Source organism: Drosophila bipectinata, chromosome XL (assembly GCF_030179905.1).
Source record: "Drosophila bipectinata strain 14024-0381.07 chromosome XL, DbipHiC1v2, whole genome shotgun sequence".
In the NCBI taxonomy this organism is placed as follows: Eukaryota; Metazoa; Arthropoda; class Insecta; order Diptera; family Drosophilidae; genus Drosophila; species Drosophila bipectinata.
In genome coordinates this window covers 23,208,904-23,220,986 of record NC_091734.1, presented here as the reverse complement: position 1 = coordinate 23,220,986, position 12,083 = coordinate 23,208,904, and the positions used below count along the sequence as shown (strand labels likewise).

Genomic DNA, 12,083 nt, shown 5'->3' with positions numbered 1-12,083 from the left:
ATTTTCTTCGTTTTCATCAGTTGTTGACGTGCTTAGGCATCCAGAGCGAGGCTCATCATTGGCATCTTCCCGGCCATCTTGGAAGAGTTTGTACCACTTGTAAAAATTTTTATACCCTTGCAGAAGGTATTATAATTTTGGTCAAAAATGTGCAACACAGTGAAGGAGACATCTCCGACCCTATAAAGTGTATATATACTCTTGATCAGGATCACCTCCTAAGTTGATATGAGCATGTCCGTCTGTCCGTCTTTCTGTCTGTTTCTACGCGAACTTGTCTCTCAGTTTTAAAGCTATCAACTTTGCACACACCCTTCTTTCCTTTGCACGCAGTATATAAGTCGGAACGGCCGGGATCGGCCGACTATATCCTATAGCTGCCATATAACTGAACGATCGGAAGTGACCCAACTTTTGTGTTTTTGAAGATAAAAAGCTGGAACTTAGTACAGATTCTAGTTAGGTCAGTTAATCCGACCTACCAAATTTCATAACGATCGACCGACTATATCTTATAGCTGCCATATAACTGAACCATCGGAAATGGTTTTTGGTTGAAATACATACTTTGGTATTTTTGAAGATAGAAGCTTGGGGTTTTTTTTTCGATATTTTATTGTAATTCATTGGTTCTATTATGATATTCTCATAAGGATCGGCCAATGTTTATGGAAATGGTTTTTGGTTGAAATACCAACTTTGGTATTTTGGAAGATAGAAGCTTGAGACTTTTTTTAAATTTTGTATTACATATAATAAATTGGATTATATATTCATATTCCCATAAGGATCGGCCAACTATATCCGATGTTTGCGATATATATCCGGTTTTAACTGCAAGGGTATATAATATATATATATTATATATATATATATCGGGCTCCGCCCGAAGTTAGCTTTCCGTTCTTGTTTTATTTATTATTAAAAGTGATCTGTAATTCTAGTTGTTATTTTATTGTTTTCTGTGTTATTATAACTAAAAAAAAGGTTAAATTAAGCTAATAGAGAATCAAAAAATTTATATTTAATTATATCTAGAAATAATAAAGGGGATATTAAATTGGAAAATAGGTTGTAGTTTTCACAAATAACACGGAAGGGATTGTGTTCGGCAAAATAAGATATTCAAATTGGTAACCAAAGGTGTCGGAAGGAACTAGTAGGTCCTTTAGTTTTTTAGTAGTAGGTAAACTGCAATTGAACGTCATAGCCTTACACTTTGAGCAGTTAAGGAAGAGTAGATTACTTGAACAGAACAATTAAACTTTTTTAAGGTCCAATTGCATCGAAATCAGGTCGGTCAGGTCGAAATCGCATCGTCGTCGCATGCAGACGTGTATTTATTGTGCTCCGGGAAAAAGTATTCAATAATATACAAAAAAAGGAGTGACTGGTTTCGTAAATCAACAACAACGCGAAAAGACGCTTTCAGTGATGAAATCGCTGTTTTAAATTAATATAAAACATAACATTTAAAATTAGAACAAACTCAAACTCGATTGCAATAAGTCTAAACGACGTTCGCACACAACTTCAACGTGAGCAAGACGAGAGACGGCTCTCAGTACAAAAACAACGCTTACTTCTCTTTTAAAGCAAACGAAAATAATGCAACCTCTTTCCAAACACGGTCAATGACCCCAAACTTGACCGAATTCTGAAACGTAGAGAGCGTGAGAGCGCGTTCTTGCTCCCCCTCGCTACCATCGATGTCTCTGCGCAGAGAGCGCCCAAAGAGCGCAGTAACTAGCACAGTAACTAGCACTTCTTTGACAACGTCAACCGTAACAACAACAACAACCGCAACTGTAACGTCAACGCGTTTAACAACGTCATCAGCTAGCAGCGCAAACAATACTTCTGCCGCTGCGCTGCCTGAATAAAAGAACAAAAACAGTGCAGACTGGTATGGAGCGCTACATCCAAATCAAAAGGAAGCTGAGCCCCCTAAACTCTCAACGCAAAATAACCCGTGGCAATGCTAACATAGCTGCAATAGAAATGCCCATGAACTCAAACAGTTTTAAAAGCTTGGCAGACTATGAGGATGACGCCGAATCTACAGAAGTTGAGAAAAGAAAGCCTAAGCCCCCGCCAATTTTTTTTTTTTTTTTGTTTTTTTTTTTAACTTTGCTTTTATTTCTTGAATCTTCTCTTTGCGAGACTAACAAGAGGTGTATCAAATCTTATATTTTTAGCTTAACTAACAGTCATATTGACTGATACGGAGTTAGACGGCCCTAAAAATCGATTGCTGGGTTGGGAGGTCGTTGCGTCTAAGGCGGGATACGCTAGAAACCCGAGTCAATCCCCGAGCGAGAAAATTTGGGTGCGAAGACAGTTTTTCTTTGTATGACTCTTTTTGCTTCTGGATTTCGTCTTTCACTGCGAGGATGCCCAGATGCCGGTGGATGTTTTCGTTGCGAACATACCAAGGTGCCTGTGATAGTTCTCAAGATTTTTGATTGTGCGCGCTGTATGATGTCTATGTTGCTGCTTTTCGCGTTTTCCCACAGCTGGGAGCCATACGTCCAGATTGGCTTTAGGACTGAATTGTACAGTAGTAACTTGTAGTCCAGGCACAGTGGCGATCGTGAGTTTAGGATCCAGTGGAGGCTGCTGGCTTTCAGTTTTAGGTGCATCTTTTTGCATTCGATGTGCTTACGCCAGGTAAGTCGTCTATCATGGTGAACGCCAAGGTACGTTACGTCGTTAGCTTGAGGGATCTGCATACCGTTTAGTAAAAGCGGAGGGCATGTTTGTCTATTAAGAGTAAACGTTATATGTTTACACTTTTGTTCGTTTATTTTAATGCGCCAGTCGGACAGCCACCTTTCCACTATTGTGAGATGATTAGCCAGTTGGTTTGTTGCCTGCGTTGGGCATCTGGAGCGACTAAGGATAGCGGTATCATCGGCGAACGTTGAATATCCGCAGTATACTTACAAAACCTATCGACACGGGCCGAGTGCGCTTCCTTGTGGAACTCCAGCTTTGATAATGAAGTCGCCCGAAGTACCTGCCTTGCATATCACTGAGAATACTCTATTGTAAAGGTATGATTCCAAAAGCTTGTGGGTGTATGTTGGCAAATACGTTTTAATTTTGTGCATAAGTCCAATGAGCCAAACTTGGTCGAAAGATTGAGATACGTCGAGGAAAATAGCGCTGCAGTATTCTCGCTATTCGAAGGCTGAGCGTATTTCGGATGTTAATCTGTTCACTTGTTCGATGGACCTCTATAGCGCATTTTGGAAGTTCGATCAGCATCTTTGGGGTCAATAGGTCATCACCAGGAGCCTTTTTTGGTTTTAGTCCTCATGACTTTTTCGATTTCGTTCGGCCGGAATGAAGGTGCGGCTGGCTGAGGGGAGGACTCTGGCTGAATTTCTGGCAGGAGGAATGAATTTGAGGCTGGGTTTGGCTGGAAGACACTTTGGAGATGTGTGGCGAATTTTTCAGCTCGGTCTTCGTCACTGCTAGCCCAGCATCCCGAAGAGTTTCTTATCGGGGTGGTCGTTTCAATTGGGGCGCTAAGATTTGGGTGGGCCCTCCACAGGGGGTACTTTGTGCTTGTTGGCGAGAGATGCTGGATGTACCTCAGCTGTGCATTTTCTTCCTGTTGGTGAAGAGCCTGGTCGAGTGATCGGGTTGCTTCCTTAAGGCGTTGTTTTGAAGCTGGTGATCTGCTGTTTTGCCAATCACGACGCGTGCGCCTCTTTTCTCGCACGAGCTGTTCGATTTGCTGATTAGATTTGAAGTGTTTGTTTCGGTCTACATCTTTCCTATGAGGAGTAGAGATTTTAGCTGCCGCAACGAGTACTTCTTCCAGGGCTCTCGTAGTGTAGTCGATGTCCGATTCCATGTTAAATTCCGGGGCGAGTTCTATGTGGGCACTCACGTACTTTTTGTATTTTAACCAGTTCGTTTTTAGCGTCGTCAGGCTGAAGGGGTGTTCGGTTATTTTTGGGCTTTGAAGAAGCGTTAGAAGCACATGCGAGTGTTCTGATGATAAGCCCGAGACTGCTTTGGCACTTATTAGATTGCGAGGAATGTTATTTGTCACTGCAAAATCAATATCAAAATCAGTCTTCATCCAGCTTTCTTTGAGTTCGGACGTCTACTTTTTCGCTCATGTCGCCTCTCGTTTGCACCGAGTGCAGTGCAGAAGTTACTGCTACCCAACTTCGTGGGTGTGAGGCCGTTCGGTGCGCGTCGATCTGCCGGCGTGCCTATCACACCGCTTGTGTTGATTTGCCCTCGGAGGCTATAAAACTACTTATTAACATTCCGAAGTTAATGTGGCAATATGATAGCTGCGTCATTGGAAATAATTCGCATTCCAAAATTGATGAGCTAAATTATAAAGTTCTAGATCTGGAGTCCCGCTTCGAAAGCCTTAATGCCAAAGTTGACCTAGCCCTGGTAAATGGAGCGGCTTTGCCCGCTGGACGCGCCTCCTCGGCTGGGGTGCAAGTTGTTACTCCCCCTGCTATGCCCACCAGCACTGGGAGCATAAAGGCTACTCTGGGGCAGGCCCCAACGGCATCTAAGGGGGCCTTCCCGAAGAAGAAGCGGATCAACCCTAATAGGCGCATTGTGGGACAAGCTCCCAGTTGCGCTCAACTTCAAGTGCTTCCCACCTTGAAATACCTTCATGTGGGTAAATTCGCGACGTCTACCCAACCGGATGCACTGTGCAAATTTGTCGCAGATAAGCTGAATGTGGAGCCCAATGATTTAGTCTGTGCTAGGCTGATCAAAAAGGATGCTGACATCAACGCCCTCAAGTTCGTCAATTTTACATTGGGAGTTCCGTATTATCATCTGAATGATACTAACTTGTCACTTATTAACGCCTCTATTTCAGCCTTTGATTGGGTTTCCATTGGGACGATTTTTGGCCTATGTCGGTAAAAGTCAGCCGGTTTGTTCATAGAGAGCCGGCTAAGGTTATTGACCTCCCGGCGATTCTACCTTTACCGCATTTGCAACCTTCAAAAAATCCCCAGTAAGCGGCGCCGCTGTCGCCGTTACATCTTATTCTTCTCAAGCTGCAGTTCGTCACCCCGATTGCTCTCTCCTGCGCTACCAACAACAATCGGCGTGGGCGTTCATGGTAACGGTTGACGCTGTCTTCAATTCCTCCAATAATTGGCTTCGTTTGCTGATCGATATTCTTCAACAACAACAACTTTTTTCAAGGCGAGTTGTTTATTTCTTATCTTCACTTGTGGATGCCCAGCAACAACAAGACGATGGTAATCGAGACGTTGGCAGCGCATCGCTTATCTTATCTCTTTTCGCTGGGCCACTCGCTGGTGCTTTCTTTTCGCCGATGGAAGATGTTTATTTACGTGGGTGGGTGGATCTTTGCTGCGTTTGGATGTGCCTGACTATGAACGCTCAATGTTTTCACCTGGCACGGAATCTGCCTTGCTACTGGACTCTCGCAGGTCTACTGATGAGTCTAATGGAAATTTCTATGTGTCCTTGTCGGCTATTTTGCAAGCTATGCGTATTGGATATGCCTCCACATGCACCAGTACCAGGAGTGCACTTTCACCATCACCGCCTTGCCGTCCAATTCCCAGTTTGGACTGTAGCTACTCGTCGTCCTTGGACCCTAATAAAAGCCTAAAAGTTATATTCCAAAATATATCGGGAATGAGAACCAAGACCCGGATGGTATTCCTCAATTCTTCTGCCTGCAATTTTGATGTAATCATCCTTGTGGAAACCTGGCTCAATGACAAATTCAGCTCCTCTGAGTTCTTCGAGACTAATTTGTACCATGTATTTCGAAAGGACCGAGATGCATTCAGTACCCAGTGTGAGCGAGGTGGAGGTGTGATCATCGCTATCCGTCGATCTCTTCAGGCTACACCACTGCGCCTTCCGGTGGCCGACCCTATACTGGATCAGCTTGCGGTTTCAATCCAGGGCTTCCATGGCCCGTTCGTCATCATTGCATCATACATCCCTCCGAACAGCGCATTTAGTATATATCATGCGCATATGGAAAACATCACTAGTGTCTGTGCTAGAACGTCGGACCCTACCGCTTTGATGGTAGCTGGCGATTTCAACCTGAGCTCCATTGTCTGGTCTTGGGACCCGGAATCTCCCTGCATGCTACCTAGCAACGTTCACCAGAGTCATGAAATTGTAGTTTTAGATGATATTTTTAGTCTGGGCCTCTCCCAAGTAAATAATATTTTTAATGATTTATCCAAAATTCTTGATCTTATATTTTTAAATAATTTGATTAATAGTAAAGTAGAATTATGCAATGTACCATTAAGTCCTTGTGATATGCACCACAAGCCGTTGGTAATTAATATTGAGTTTTATAGTTTTTTGCCTTCTGCTTCCCCCATTCCATATTATCATCTGAATGATACTAACTTGTCACTTATTAACGCCTCTATTTCAGCCTTTGATTGGGTTTCCCTTTTTTCGGATGGCTCAATCGATGATTGTTATACTAAGTTCTTGGTTGCCCTTTTTAATATTATTGATACTTATGCCCCTGTGAGGGTACGAAGATCCTATAGGCTTCCCTGGTATACAAAAGGTTTAAAAAACTTAAAGAATAGAAGGGATAAGCACTACAAACGATTTATAATGACAGGTGAGACTCGAGCAGGAGAGCTGTACCGGCAATTTAAGCGGGAATTTGATTTCCTTAATAAGTTCCTCTACAATCAGTATATATCCGATGTCAAAGCTAGCCTTCGATCCAATCCTAAAGCTTTTTGGCGGTTTGTTAACAGCAAAAAGTCAAAATCGGACATACCTTCATCCATATGTTATGGTAATTTAGCAGCCGACTCGGATCAGGGCGTTTCTGATATTTTTGCAAAATACTTTGCCTCTAACTTGGAGCCGAAGTTTCCTTGGAGTGATCATGAAACTCTTCTTAGCATTGAGCCTTTTCTTAATGTGAGTAACATGGACGTTTTGGACGGTGACCTAGTTGAAGCCACTGGACATCTGACCGAGTCGCTCACACCTGACGTGGACGGTATCTCCCCATTCTTTCTTAAGAGGAGTATCGCTTCTCTTTCTACTCCCCTTCAACTGCTGTTCTCCTTTTCGCTCTCATCTGGTAGATTCCCCCACCGGTGGAAGATGACTTCTATAACGCCTATTCACAAAGGTGGCAGTAGGTGTGATGTTACCAACTATCGACCTATAGCCAAAATTTGCAACGTCGCTAAGATACTGGAGCGGATAGTAACTAAAAAATTGACTTTTCTGGCTCGCAATTTTATATCCCCCAACCAGCATGGTTTTTTGCCTGGGAGGTCCACTACCACTAATTTAGCGGTCTTCTCTAAGCACTGCTTTGAAGCTTTTGAAAACCGATTTCAGGTTGATGCCATTTACACCGACTTCTCCAAAGCCTTCGACAAAGTGTGTCATGCTGCCCTTCTGGCCAAATTATATAAATTAGGTATTCATTCCTGCCTATTAAGTTGGTTCGAGTCTTATCTGGCTGACCGACCTTGCCACGTTACTATTGGAGACGCTATCTCAAGTCCATTTGTCACCTCCTCTGGTCTTCCACAAGGCAGCTCTCTTGGACCTCTTCTATTTATCATTTTCATTAATGACATCTCGTCATGCTTTCGTCATTCGTACTTTTTAATGTATGCGGATGACCTTAAAATCTACAAAGCGATTAGCTGCATTAGTGATAGTTACTTGTTACAGGAGGATATATACAGAGTTTACTCATGGTGCTCCCGCAATCTTCTTCCATTAAACTTATCTAAGTGTATGTTTACCCGTTACAGAAGGCGGTCTCTTGAAATCTGTACGGTTTATTCCATCAATAATTATAATTTGGCAGCTAAAGAAGAGGTGTTAGACCTTGGTGTCTTATTCGACAGCAAATTTAAATTTTCGGGTCACTTAGACCATATTTTACCTAAAGCGTATGCTATGCTGGGCTTTGTTAAGAGGCACGTGAACCAGTTCAAAAGTCCATACTCGAGCCTCAGCGTCTATGCTGCATTCATTCGGTCGAGGCTGGAATATGCCTCAATCATTTGGAACCCGGAGTGTAAAGTTCGTTCCAACAGAATTGAGCGACTCCAGAAAAAATTTTTAAAATTGGCACTTCTGCCTCTAAGGTTTCAGGATCCTGTTCCTTCATACCAGAGCCGTTGCCTTCTTCTGAACGTTTGCACGTTGGAGGACCGGCGTAAACTGGCAGCGTTAACTTTTTTAAATAATTTAATCGTCGATAACATTGATTGTCCTTTTTTGTTGGGACTCGTTAATTTTAATGTTCCTCAAAGGGATCTTCGTACCTTTGCCCCCTTTCGGGTCAAGTGTCATAGGGCCAATTATCTTTTAAATGAGCCGATAGAGCGGGCTCTTTTTATACCCTTGCAGAGGGTATTATAATTTTGTCCAAAAGTGTGCAACGCAGTGAAGGAGACATCTCCGACCCTATAAAGTATATATATTCTTGATCAGGATCACCTCCTGAGTTGATATGAGCATGTCCGTCTGTCCGTCTGTCTGTTTCTACGCAAACTAGTCTCTCAGTTTTAAAGCTATCGTCTTGAAACTTTGCACACACCCTTCTTTCCTTTGCACGCAGTATATAAGTCGGAACGGCCGGGATCGGCCGACTATATCCTATAGCTGCCATATAACTGATTGATCGGAAATGGTATAACTTTGGTGTTTTTAGAGTTAGAGAGTTCAAATTTGACATGAGAGCTATTTTTGGCAAAATAATACGACATGCCAAATTTCATAAGGATCGGCCGACTATACTTGGTACATATTATATTTTGATCCATCCTACCAAATTTCATAAGGATCGGCCAACTATATCCGATGTTTGCGATATATATCCGGTTTTAGCTGCAAGGGTATATAAACTTCGGCTCCGCCCGAAGTTAGCTTTCCTTTCTTGTTTATTTTAATTCTTTGCCGCCTAGCCTCCGAATTGAGTGGGGCTCTGATAAGGGTGTGTTAAAACGCAAGTTAATAAGGCATTTATTAAGTTTTTGTTAATTTTGTAGTTTTATTTATTAGGTGTAAGTTGTTATGTTATGTAGCCATGTAAGGATTTGTCCGTTGGCGAAATAAATAAATAAGGTCTGGGAGCTTTCGTGAGTCTGTTGGCCAGTATGTGGGACTTCCAAGGGAAACGTAGTCCAGTTTATTTTTCACATTTATAATTGCATTGTACAATTGTCTTCCTTTGGGAGTCACTAGACGTGATCCCCAGTGCGTATTTTTGGCGTTGTAGTCTCCTGCGGCTATAAATCGGTCCCCGAGTGAATGGTAGAAGTCCATAAATTGTCCTTCCGAGATTGAGAAACGAGGAGGGCAGTAAACGGCAGCGATTGAAAGGATTCCGTTGCTTGACTGAATTTGTATCGATGTGGCCTGCAAGAAGTTTGTTGCAAACCTTTTGTGAAAAATGGTGTTTAATGCGTTCTCTGATTAGAACTCCAGTTCCGCCGTGGGCTTTCTCATCTGGATGATCTGTGCGGTAGATTGTGTAGCCTCTTATATGAAAGTTGTATTTGCTTGTAAGATGCGTTTCCACCAGTAGCATAACGTCAATATGGTTTTCGGTCAAGAATTGTGACAATTCTAGTTTATTCCGTGAGACACCATTGGCGTGGAATTTCGCTTCCAGATCGTAGAGCATCGGCATAGGAGAAGCCGTTGGTGGTATTTAGTGGACCGAATGAGGATCTCGCAGCTTTGGCGAAGAAGACGTCTGGCGTAGTTTTTGACGCAATGTACGCATTCTGTGGATTTTGGTTGCGCGTTGCGGTCGCTTGACGCATGCGACTCTTTAACTCCTTATACACCATACATCCTCTATAGTTTGCTGTGTGGCTGCCTCCGCAGTTTCCACATTTCTTCACGGTTCTGTCCTTGTTTGTAGTGCAGCAAGCGGACTTTTGGGCGTCCCCGCAGACTACACAAACAGCCCAAAGTGTGCAGTAAGACCTTGTGTGTCCATACTCTTGACAGTTAGTGCATTGCACTAGACTGGGCAAATCTGTTAGTAGTGGATCTGTCTGGTTCTTTATCGATATTCAGGACACGGCTAATTTTTGTTTTGTTGCCTGCTGGATTACTCTGCGGGCTAAGCTTGCGCTTAATTTGGATGTAGCGATCCATTCCAGTCTGTGTGGTTGTGGTTGTTGTTTTTGTACTCGCTGTAGTCGTTGACGTCGCGGTACTTTAAGTTGCAGAGGTTTCCGCTCTTGTTGCTGAAGTTGTAGCGCTGCTAGTTGTTGGTGCGAAATTTGTTTCCGATATTGGAGGGGGGGTTTTACACTGCGAACTCCACGACGCGGGAATCGAAGTGAGCAGAGCGGGGGAGCAAGACCGTGCCCTTTGGGTTTCAGCGGTCAGTAAAGCCGGGTTGCTTATAATCGCCGATTTTGCCACTTCGGTATCGCGGGTTGAAAAGTAAGAGTAGAAGCCGTTTCTTTGGTTCACTGAACTTCTACGCTCGATCTTTTGGTCGTTGCTCAATGAGCTCATTGCGTGGCTCTTTTTTTTTTTTTTTTGAACAATGCACTAGTTTTGGTTTAGCACATCACAGCTCACAAAAGCTTGTCTGTCGCTTTTAATAAATTGTAGTTCAGCGTCTTTTCGCTTATATTGGGTTACCCCAGTTTTTTGATTAGCTGTATTATGGTGCAGTTTTCCCGGAGCTCGGACAAAGCACGTCCGCTCAGTTCGGTAGTTAAACTTGAATTCGCCAATTCATATACGAGAAAAAAGTTCCAACGCTCTTGTCAACAAAATTATAGAGCCAAAGTCGTCAGCAAGTCGTACTTAAGGGCATAGAGTCCAAAGTATCGCCTACAGAGATAACAAAGGCGCTACAAGAGAAGGGATTTAGACAGACGCTAAGACAGTTTTCAATATCCTTAACAGGGATAGAAAACCGCAGCCTCTCTTTAAGGTTGAGCTCGAACCAGGAATTATGCCCCTAAAGAAATACGAAGTGCACCCTATATACAATCTTCAGTTCCTGCTGCACCGTAGAGGAATTACAGTAGAGGAGCCGCACAAACGCAATGGCCCGGTACAATGTGCGAACTGCCAAGAATATGGCCATACAAGATCTTACTGTAAACTGCGCCCGGTGTGTGTAGTTTGTGATGAGCTTCATGACTCCACAAACTGCCCAGCGAGCAAATATGACCACAACTCGAAAAAGCGCTTCAACTGCGGTGGAAATCAACTATATTGCTAACTACTGCTAACTAATCAACTGCTAACTATAGAGGTTGCCCAGTTTATAAGGAGCTGCAAAGCGCATCCACCAGAGGGGAATTATTGCCAGCACCCAAAATAAACAGTTGATAGCCTCCAGGTTAAACCCTGAAATCTTCTTCTCGACTGCAGCCATATTCTTACTAGGAAAACCCCATAAACTCTGCCAAAAATGTCCCTTTGCGCAAATGGCAAGCGCTTTAAAATCTGGACTGGCTTCCCCAGCCTCACTAAGCTCACTACCGCAATCAGCACACCAAGAACCGAACACGGCTCAGCAGCATCAATCGCCGAAGTAGCCAAAAAGTAACTTTGAAGCTATGATATGCAGTCTACAACAAAGCCTTACGGAGTTTATGTCGTTTATGGGTACAACTATGCAAGATGTGAAGCGAAAACAAAAATCTATTAATGCAAATGCTGGTTTCACAACAATCCAATTAATGACTTCCCTACGAATATCTACGTGGAACGCATAAACTCGAGTTAGCGCAATTCCTATTAGACAATCAAATCGACGTAATGCTGCTTTCAGAAACACATCTTACAAAAAGATACAATTTCCAACTACGAGGATATTCATTCTATGGAACAAATCATCCAGATGGTTAAGCACACGGCGGGACTGGAATTTTAATCAGAAGCCGTATTAAGCACCATTATCATACGAAATTTGTTAAGAACTACCTACAGGCCAGCCGCCGTATACTGCCTCCACCGCTTCACCATAGCCGAAAATGAGTTTATGCCGTTTTTTAACTCACTCGGAGACCACTTCATAGCAGCAGGAGATTACAATGCCAAGC

The 12,083-nt window shown here is 43.1% G+C and overlaps 1 protein-coding gene across 13 annotated transcripts in view; it reads left to right on the top strand.

Annotated features, from left to right (window-relative positions):
* mmd (disintegrin and metalloproteinase domain-containing protein mind-meld) overlaps positions 1 to 12,083 on the top strand; it is a 747,894-nt gene that overhangs the window by 264,758 nt on the left and 471,053 nt on the right. The window lies entirely within an intron of this gene.